This window comes from Sinocyclocheilus grahami, unplaced genomic scaffold, assembly GCF_001515645.1.
Source record: "Sinocyclocheilus grahami isolate Dianchi unplaced genomic scaffold, SAMN03320097.WGS_v1.1 scaffold37.1, whole genome shotgun sequence".
NCBI lineage: Eukaryota > Metazoa > Chordata > Actinopteri > Cypriniformes > Cyprinidae > Sinocyclocheilus > Sinocyclocheilus grahami.
Window position 1 is genome coordinate 1,797,933 of NW_015505216.1, and position 10,574 is coordinate 1,808,506.

General features: G+C 36.1%; 1 long non-coding RNA gene across 1 annotated transcript; it reads right to left on the reverse strand.

The window, feature by feature from the left end:
• Positions 1-1,501: 1,501 nt before the first annotated feature.
• Positions 1,502-8,375, reverse strand: LOC107581778 (uncharacterized). Its single transcript, XR_001608861.1, has 2 exons — positions 8,336-8,375; positions 1,502-1,735 (listed from the first exon to the last, which is right to left on the reverse strand). It is a non-coding gene; the product is annotated as an uncharacterized lncRNA (long non-coding RNA).
• Between the last annotated feature and the right edge of the window lie 2,199 nt (positions 8,376-10,574).

Consider the following 10,574-nt stretch of genomic DNA (forward strand, 5'->3'; position numbering starts at 1 on the left):
GTCTAGACTCTGCCCCGGTACGAGTTGTGTCGAGCTATTCATTAGAAAAATATGAAATTGATAAAATGGGTTATTAATCCGTACAACTGCAGCAGTGGAGGACTATTATTCTGCTGCGTGATACTGCGGAAGAACTGAAGAAGGCACTGAAGAAGGCACGGTTTGATCTTCGGCTGACCAATCAGCAGAAAGGGGCATTTAATTCCCACCCACGCGTAAAAATCGAATATTCAAACTGTTCATTCATTTTTCCACCCATGAACGAAAAACGAAAATTTAAGCTGATTTCTCGTTTTTTTCGAAAAAAAAACAAAAAAACGAAAAAGGAGCCGTTTTCCTTTCAATATTAAATCAAAAAACGAATGATCGAATTATACACAGATTCGTGTAACCCTTTGCAGTTCTTTGTTCAATTCGCACCATCAAAATTTACCAAATGAAAAGTTGGCTTCAAACTTTCATTTTCAATTTCTTTGGAGCAATTTACAAACGGATAATTGTCTCTCATTTTAATTTTCAATTTTACGAGTTTGGGTTGTTGCGCCCGAATTAGATTTTTGAACTAACATAAAAAATTACTCATTATTCTGATTTTCCACTTCTCTGTTTAGCGCTCCCGGTTGTACGTACCAGTGGGTGGAGCAGGGGGGCGTGTTGATGTGGATGTGGATGTATTTATCCAGAGCGCTGTATGTAGGCGGAGAGTGAACCAACTCCAGGGTAAGGCTAAAAGAAGCCAAATGTATTAAACATCATAAACCCGTCTTTTTAGGCAAGAACAAGACATGGGTGTCATGTACGCTAAAAAATTGTTTAATGGGACTGAATTTGTATTTAACGTGATTGCAATTTAATAAAAATTTTAGAAATTGATAAGTGTATAATGTTTCCTTTCCACGGTTATTCAAACAGCGAATACATTATATATAGAAAGTGACATTATCACTAACATTGATCTATGGCAAGTTTAAGCACTCTCAAAAAAAAATAAAACTATCGTTATAATCACTGAAGCTGTAAACACTGTGAAATGATTCTCTTACTTACATTGTATGTACATCTGCGCTTTGATGTTTATGATGAGAGAATTCGCAAGAGTCCAGAATTCAGTCAGCAAATGCGGACACTCTCAATAAAACAGTTTCAACGATGACTCATCTGAACTCCTCTGATTGGCCATTGCATTCCTAAGCTCAACAGATTTGTATGTGATTGGTTTACATGCGCAACACCGTAAAAACGCCTAAAATGAAATACGGTGCAACATGAGCAGATCTTAATTTAATGCCGCAATCGACACTGTCTATTCATATTCATTTTGTTAGCAACAGACATAATACATTTAATTTGTTTGTGCAGGGGCATTTTTGTCCAATTTAGTGGCATGTTTGCCCCAAGTCCCAAGGCCAGGGGAAGGCTAAGCCTTCCCAGCAAACATTTGGACATTTAATGACCGTTGAAAAGACGTCCCTCCGTCACGTCCCGTCTTTTTCCCATTTTTCCCCAAACAGTCTTGCATTATTGTTAAACAGTCATAAATCAAACAAGTAAACAACACAAATACTGGATAATGGTTAACACAGGTGTAAATGTTTTTAGAGTTTGTGAAAGTTGTTTATGGCTAATTTTTTATATCCACAACCCCCGGTACTTCCTGGAGCGTGCTTCAGGTGTTCTGGCATTGCTGCATCCATGTCTGAGTCTGTATCATTTGGGCTTCACCTCTTCACAGCATCTGAGGAAAGAGAATATAATTTTTTTTTAAATAATAATAAAATCAACAATAACATGTACCTGCTTATTTTGAAAATGTCTTTAAGGTCCTACAACTAAATTTAAAATACAACGGAAAAAGATTTTGCATCCGTTTCATAAATGAAGCATTAGAAAAAGGTAATCAACATGTATTACATGTTATTTTACTTTAGAATAATCTTATGTGAGGAAAAGATGTTCTGAATTAAATGTGTGTTAGATTAGTGAAAAAACAGCAATTTGTCCCCTCCCTCATCAATACCACTGTGGTGTCCTTGAGAAAGACCCTTAACTACACTGTAAAAAAACGGCAAAAAGTCTGGCAGCAGAGTTTCCAGATGGATTCCGTTAAATTACAAAAAATATCCATTTCACAAAAATACATGGCAAAAACTGTAAAAAATACAGAATAGACTTTACGGTCAAAATTAATTAAATTACAGTATATTACTGTTCATAATTTGTTTTTAAACTATGGAAAAACAGATAAATTATGTCAAATTACATAGAAAAACAACCAACTTTCAGGTTAATCGTTTTAATGAGTTATTTTATCAAACTGATCTGTCTATCTACAGTAATTTACTTTTAAAGTACAGTTTTTCCATGTGCAATAACTACGAAATAATTTATAAAAATGCAGTAAGCACATATTTAAAAAAAAAAGTTTGTATATTTACAGGATTAATCCTTCTTTTTTACAGAAACAAGTTCACAACTTCAACCAATCTCTGTAAATTAAAAGGTATTTAGAAGTTATTTTATGTCTACCTAGAATCATTTAGTTGAAATACAGATATTATTAATTACAATAACAAAGAAATGTTGTATAAAAAGGTAGTACATTTGTAATACAACGACAAATGTCTGTAGGTATACATTGCAATTGTTCATATTACAGTTTAAAATGTTTGGACAGTAGCGAAATGAGCACAGTACTTAGAAATATGTAAAAAAAATAGGAACATTTTCAGCCAATTTCTGTCAAATTAACAATGTATTCTGTACTTATTAAAGGAACCTGCACATTCACAGTATCAGTCATTGTACAAAAGCATTACATGTCAAGTTAAATGAACAACAAAATTGGTTCCTGATTTTTTCAAACTCTTAAACCCCTTGATGCCTCTCCACAGACATTCACCAGCACTTGATTTGGGCACATCAAGCATTCTGCATGCTTACTGTATCACTGACATTGAAGTATTAAATGTAGTATCGAACAGCAAGACATTTTTTTTAAACTCAATGTTTCGAGGCAATTCGGTCAGTGCCTAAAACGTATCGAATACCCAGCCCGACCCAAAGGTGAAAATGCTCTTATGTTTTACTCACCCTCATGCCTTCCGAGATGTTTTTCTTTCTTCTGCAGATCACATTTGGAGTTTTTTTAGAAAGTTGACCAAGATCTGTTGAGGCATAAAATGCATCTGAGTGCGTATACCAACATTTTGATTATCCAAAAATGTAATGTAGAAAGCATAAAGGTAATCCATATGGTTCCAGTTAATGAAACAAAGCACTACTGTTTAACTATAAACTTTGGCTTCTGCTTAAAACAACAATGACTGTTGTTACAATACATAATGTAGATTTCTATAAAAGTGCTTCCCCTCATACAATAAAATTAACAGACATCTTTTCATGCAGCTGTTTTACACTGATTTTGGTTTTAAATGGTCCTTGGTTTTTTTTATTTACCCCTTACCACATAGGAACTGAAAATTATACACAAAGAAGAACCATTTAAGAAAGAAAGAAAGAAAGAAAGAGCTGCATGAAAAGAAAATACATAATTTGTTGTATTATCATATGGCATTAGAACACTTGTCTATGCTGATTACAGATTTAAATAACATTAATAATAATAATAACAAAAGTTAACTTGTTCCACACCAGAATTGCCATGCTTATCTGCTGTAGATCACCACAGTCTTTCCACACGGCCTGAAACCAAAAAAACGTTTTTTAATACTTTGTATTACATTCACACATTATGTTCCACGGAGAAAATGATCTGAAAGCTGAGCAGGGGGCTGTTTCATAAAACTAGTTTACCAGATAATCCAGGCTTATTTCAGTTAGTCTGACTTATTTTGAACCAAATCAATTGACAAGAAGTCAGACTAAATGAAATAATCCTGGCTTATTTGGTAAACTTATTTTTATGAAACAGCCCCCTGGGAAGGTTAACAGTGATGTTTTGGTCTGCCATGTGATTTTAGCTAAATTTATAGAAAGTAAATTTATATTATTTACTTTGACTTAGCTGCATCATATAGGCCTAGTCCAGGATAGATGCAATTTTCATAATCAAAGATCCAATATGTAACGACAGTTTACTCGGCCTCAGGCCTCAAGAGGTATGTTTCATTCCTCATCAGAACACAAAGATTATATAAATTATTACTTATAAGATTAACATACGCACTTATAAACACATAATATGTATAGGTGAGCAAATGAGCCCAGAATGTGAATGCAACACTTTTTAATTTCAAGTTAAGTGTTTTCCCATAGAAAACCATTACAAAACGCTTAACGCATTAAGACAGTGACAATGGAGGACCAAATTCTGTACACTTCTTAATAAAATATACTATATACATGTACCTGTACAGTAGAATATGACAGGTGAAAAAAGCATCTACCATGTTGCGTTTATATTCATAATCAATATAAGGTGTAACTTGCAACCTACTGAATTCACTCTCAACACTGTTTTGATACAGTTAGCCATGTTCAGCATTTCAAAATGTGTGAAAAACTGGCGGGTACTTCCAGATGAGAAAAGTGTCACGGTTCATGGGCTCACTGACTCATTCGAGCCCTCTCCGTGTCATTGTGGGTGTTGGTTTGGCTTGTGTTGCCGGTGATCAGCGCCAGCTGTGGCTTATCAGCTGGCCTATTTAATGTCTGTGTTTTCTGTCCTGTGTTGTCAGATCGTTTGATGTTGCTACCGTGTTCAGTTCGTGTCTCTGTCTATGACCAGTTCCTGGAGTTTCCTTCTCTCCTCTGCCGTGGGCTTCGCTGCACGGATCCTCAAGTGTCGGCTGCCCGTTTGTGTCCCTGCGCTACTCGGAGTTACCTTCACCTTTCCCCTGTCCGACTCTCGTCATCTTCTTTGTTGAGAATTCCCAATAAATGTTGTTTTTGCACATTTGCTACTGAATCCTCATCAGTGTTGCCAATTTAGCTACTTTGTAGCTAGATTTAGTGACTTCCCTGCCCCTTTTGGGATTTTTTCAAAAGTTTAGGGACAAATATAGCAACTTCTTGGACAAACCTTATCCAAGTTCTCATCTTGCCCACTGATCTACGTTCATCTTTATATAGATCAGTGATTTTGCCATTGTTATGTCAGTCATCTAGTGGCATTTAGCTACCAGTTTTAGCTACTTTCAATTGAAAACAGTTGGCAACACTGGATGGGAGAAACAAACCTTTTCGAAGCTTTGAATCAATTGAAACAATTGCTTCGAAAAATGATTCACTGGTTCAAAGCACTCGAAACACCACACGCTGGTGACGCCAGCTGGTCAAAAGTGTGTAAATGCAACAAAAACTCAGGCTAAAATATGCATAAAAACAGCTTTTACAAACCCATTGCACATGTTTCACAGAAAGTATAATACATTACATACAATAAAGATAATAATTTAGCTACCAGTTTTAGCTACTTTCAATTGAAAGCAGTTGGCAACACTGATCCTCAATCTTTCTCCCTGACACAAAGACTTTATAACGTTACACTTGAACAAACTTTAATATGAATAAGTTTACTAAAGCTTGTTTTGAGTCTTTTCAGGTCAACTGATCTTTCTTACAAAAATGCTGCAGTTTTCAGTGTTTTGCCTTTCAGCTATCGAAGCCAGTTATCCCTGTTGAAAAAAGCAAAGTACCAGCATAAACCAGCAAAGGACCAGCTTAAACCAGCCAAGGACCAGCTCAAACCAGCATCCCAGCTTCAAAACATACCTAACCAGCATGTGCTGGTTTTTTCAACAGGGATGTGACTGAACACCATTTAGAAATGCTCATCTTAGCTTCGGAAGTACACTTAACAAATGTGCAGCCACACTATATAAAATATGTCGTATGAAAGACTTAGCTGGTTGGTATGATGGCTGCTGTAGTATCGTCAAAATGTGTTGTAGTTGGCGAAACATGCTCACTGAAGAAAGAGTGCGTTATTATCTCACACATTTCTGAATGGATAGCCTGAAATAAATTTAAATAATTTGGCCGCCTTTCCATCGCTGTTGCATCGTACGGTACAGAAACAGTTCAGCCAACCATCCTGGGCACCAGTGTTGCCAGATTGGAAATGTCCAAGTATCGTACCAGAAGCTCAAAATTATCGTATTTGGAAGAAAATGTTCGTACACAAGTAAAAAGGTACACAATACAGCTATTTATCTACTTGACTAGAACAACAACTTTTTGACACAACCTTCAAATCACCACAATAAATAAATAACTATGCTAGGACCCTATGAAATACGTTTTATTTTTTCTAAATTCCATATTTTTTTCATTCCAAATTAAAACATTTTTGGATTCTGTTTTTTTTTTTTTTCGATTTTAAAATTGTTCTGGACTCCTTTGTAAATGGTTAAATTAAATTGTATTAATCAAAAGCACGTCTAATTAAATAATGAAACGTATACAATTCAACATCAAATCTATTAAAAAGTTTAACACAAATGACATGTTTAGGGTCTTATGAAATGTTCTATTTTTTTCACCTTGTTTATTGTTACCATATTCTGTGTTTTAATGTCTAATTATTTGAATGCATAAAAACTACTTTTATTTATAGCCTTATGAAATGTTTTTTTTTTTCTTTAGAAATTCTGCATTGTGTATTTAAATTTTTCTGGTTATCTAATATTACTTGGTTATGGTTATACTAATGCTGCATACAACTCAGATGTGGAATATTTCTCACCACAAACCCGGAAGTAACGTCTGGATTTAGTAACATTTAAAGTAGGCTACTTGGTAACATTATTGTTACTAATGATTAGTAGCATTAAAACATTGCAAATATCTTTAAACATTAAAAGAGCGACGTTCCATAAATTATTTCCGGGTTGAAGTGGGAAATATCCTAAATCCGAGTTGTACCGAATAATGATTCAAATGAGCATTTATTTGCAAGACAAGGTTAAAAGAGTAGTGAAATAAACAATGCATCATTTACAGTACATGTACAAATACTATTATTTGACCTTAAAAACCTCACTTTAACCCTCACATGATTAAAGATCTTCAATAGGCTAAAAAAACACTGACTGAATGATTTGTGGTTCAAAAAAATTATTTTCCCTATTTTTACAGGAATAATCTGTAAATATTAAATAACATTTTATGTAAAATTACACATTACTTTGTGAAAATACAGACAATTTCCTTTAAGAAAACAGAACATTTATGTAATACCGAAATACAATAAATTATCTGTAAATTTAATGGTGGAACTTTAAAATACAGAAAATATGTGTAAAACAACAGGTATTTCATCATATAATGAAAAAAAGGGAAATTTCTGTAAAACAAATACAGACAATTACCTGTAAAATAACTTCTTTTTTTTAACAGTGTAGGTGTAACTCTGTGAAAGTTAACATGACACTTTTGATAAAGACAGGTGGTCTTTTAGAGAACATCCCCTGAATAGATAAAGGGTAACAATAAAAATTATATAAATAATAGACAAGGAACAAGAGATTTTTTGAATGTCATAAGGCCAAAATTACCTTGAATCACATAGTATAAAGGGGTAGCTTTGAATGGCTTCTTTTCAAGTTGGCCACCACCCCTCATATTGAATTTCGCCATCAAGGCATTTGACATATTTACATTTACATTTAGTCATTTAGCAGACGCTTTTGTCCAAAGCGACTTACAAATGAGGACAATGGAAGCAATCAAAATCAACAAAAGAGAAATGATATGCAAGTGCTATAACAAGTCTCAGTTAGCTCAATGCAGTACACGTAGTAATTTTTTAACATAATATAATAAATAAAAAGAAAACGGATAGAATAATAAAAGAATAGAGCAAGCTAGTGTTAGATGCCTTTTTTGCTTTTGTTAATTGTATAATAAATAAAAAGAAAACAAAAAAGAATACAAAACGATTAGAAAAACTAGTTACTTTTTAAAAAAGAAAACAAGCAGTAAATTAATAGAGTGCAAGTCTAAAAGGGACAACTTTTTTAAGGATAGAATTAGAATATTATAGAATTTTCAAATTAATTAATTGAAAACAGCACTCAAATCCAATCTAGTGACATCATGAAAACAAACAAATCATGCTTAAGCAGCAGGGTTCAAGAGTCCCGACGGGAGGCCTTTCTGCATGTTCTTCCTGTGTCAGCGTGGCTTTGCTCTGGGTTTCAAGACATGCAGGTTAGGTGAACTAAAGATTCTAAAAGAAGAAAATAATAAATATAAATAAGCTCTGGAGTATTTCCATCAGTAAGGTTCTTTTCCATTCTGATATGTCTAGGAGTTAGATGATGTCTTAAACTTTATATGTATGATGGGTAAATAGCATATCCAAGAAACCTACCTGCAAAGCTCCCTGAGGAACTCTACTCAAGTGCACCGAGGGCAAAACCTGCTTTAAACACAAAGGATGAAATGTTGAAATATTGATTTCATTTAGTTAATAGAAATTAATTGATAAAGAAAATCTATTTATGACATTATTTTTGACAGCATTCTCATTTTACAGCATTTTTACACAAGTGCCTAATACTTTTAACAGTACTGTCGCGATAATTAAATAACGGTCTAATCGCGATTATTTGATCTAACCGCGGTTGTTTCAGACAACTGCGATTATTGTGCTTTTTATACGAGACAAGGGGGAGTCATACACCAAAAGAAACAGAAGAGCACCAGTTTGCTTTTCATGCACTGTATAGCCTATACAGGGCTCCAGACTCATTCTTCCCACTGGTCGCTCTTTTGCAACTAACTTTCTCAGCTGGTCACGAGCATATGATATGGTCGCAATATATTTATTTATTTATTTTTGCGCTACAACATGGGATTGTTCAATGCATGCTGATGAACTTTTATCATAGTGTAACACAGTTCGTAGTCACGGTAAGAAAAAGGCGGGAACCGGCGAACATTTAAACAAAACTTTAATAAAATAAACAAACACAAAATGAAAGTAAAGCGGCAGCCCCTCGCGGACGACTGCCGCACACAAAATGAAGTCCAGGCCTGGTCCTCTCTCGTCCAACACTGTCGTCACTCCTCCTTTTATCCTTCCGGAGCTCCTCTGTGGGACTCGAGACCGGTGAGTGGCGCAGGTGTCGTGCATTAGCATTTACTCCACCGGCCTCGCTCCATTCCCACGGCTCTCGGCCCCGCCCCTCTCGTCACACATAGTTTATAGTTATATGGAAACTAAAGTGGTTCACATTCAACCCGTTCTTTATTATCAGTAGTATTATTTGTAATTTGAATTTTGTGAATGGGAGTTTCTCTTTTGCTGTGTTAAACCTCTGGTTTATATTGTAAACAGCGAGACATTAATCGCGAAATAACTCGATAAGACGTTAACATACATCACGGTAAATACTTAACATTACTTGCATCAGCTATAATGAGCATGAAAGTAAGCTTAACGGTGACAATCATCTATTTGATGTCGTAAACACACACATAAGTATGGCGCAATAGTGCTAGATGAATCTCACTCGCGGGATCAAATAATCGGCAGATTTAAATAAAGAACAACAAAATACACTTACTTTATATGCACGCACAACTATATTACATCAGTAAGTTTCAGATGTTGCCGACAAATGTGAGATGAAGCGGTTTGCTCATGAAAAGAGTTCGCGTTCTGCATGTCTGCTCAGCGCACCTGCTCCACTTCCTGACCGCACGTGATGCACACGATGGTGACATTGCAAATGTTGATTGGTCACAGGAAGAAAGTTCGAGAAGCCTTTTGAACAGCCGCCCCCGAATTCAATGATTGAATTCGTACATCTTGACAAAAGGACTTATCCTTCAAGTGGATTACTCTTCATCGGATAGGGCTGGTAGCTTGATAAGACGAGCTACAGGTCGAGTATACGGCCTTCTCTCAACTTGCACAGTGGCTGACCTTACTCTGTCATCTGCTCCTGGGTGCAGTTCTGAGATTTTCCCCACTGGCCACAAAGCTCGAGGGAGCTGAGGGTCAACAATCATCACTACATCACGAATTTGTAGATTTCCCTTGTCCGACTTCCATTTCTGTCGAACTTGGAGACTGGGCAGATAGAACTTAATGAAATGCCTCCAGAAGTGGTCGGCTAACAGTTGGCTGTGTCTCCAGAGGCGTCGACTTAGCACTCCCGAGTCTTGGTACACCACCTGGGGCAAGGAGGCATCTCTGCATCCAATGAGGAAGCAGTTGGGGGTGATTGGGTCGATGTCAGAGATGTCAGAGGATGTGTAGCCGAGAGGTTTTGAGTTAAGGATCCCCTCAATTTCAGTTAACACTGTTCTCAAAACTTCTTCCGTCACAGTCTGCACCCCTAAGGTAACTTGGAGAGCCGTTTTAATTGAACGTATCTCCCTCTCCCAGCATCCACCAAAGTGGGGTGCTCCTGGTGGATTGAAGACGAACTTGATTTTCTGTGAGGCAAGATGGTCTTGTAGCTCCTCATGTAAAGCAGCAAAGGACTCCTTCAGCTCTCGTTCTCCACCCTTGAAGTTAGTGCCTTGATCACTTAACAACTCGTTCGGCTTCCCACGTCGAGAGATAAGGCGTCTTGGGGCCATCAGGAAGGAGTCTGAAT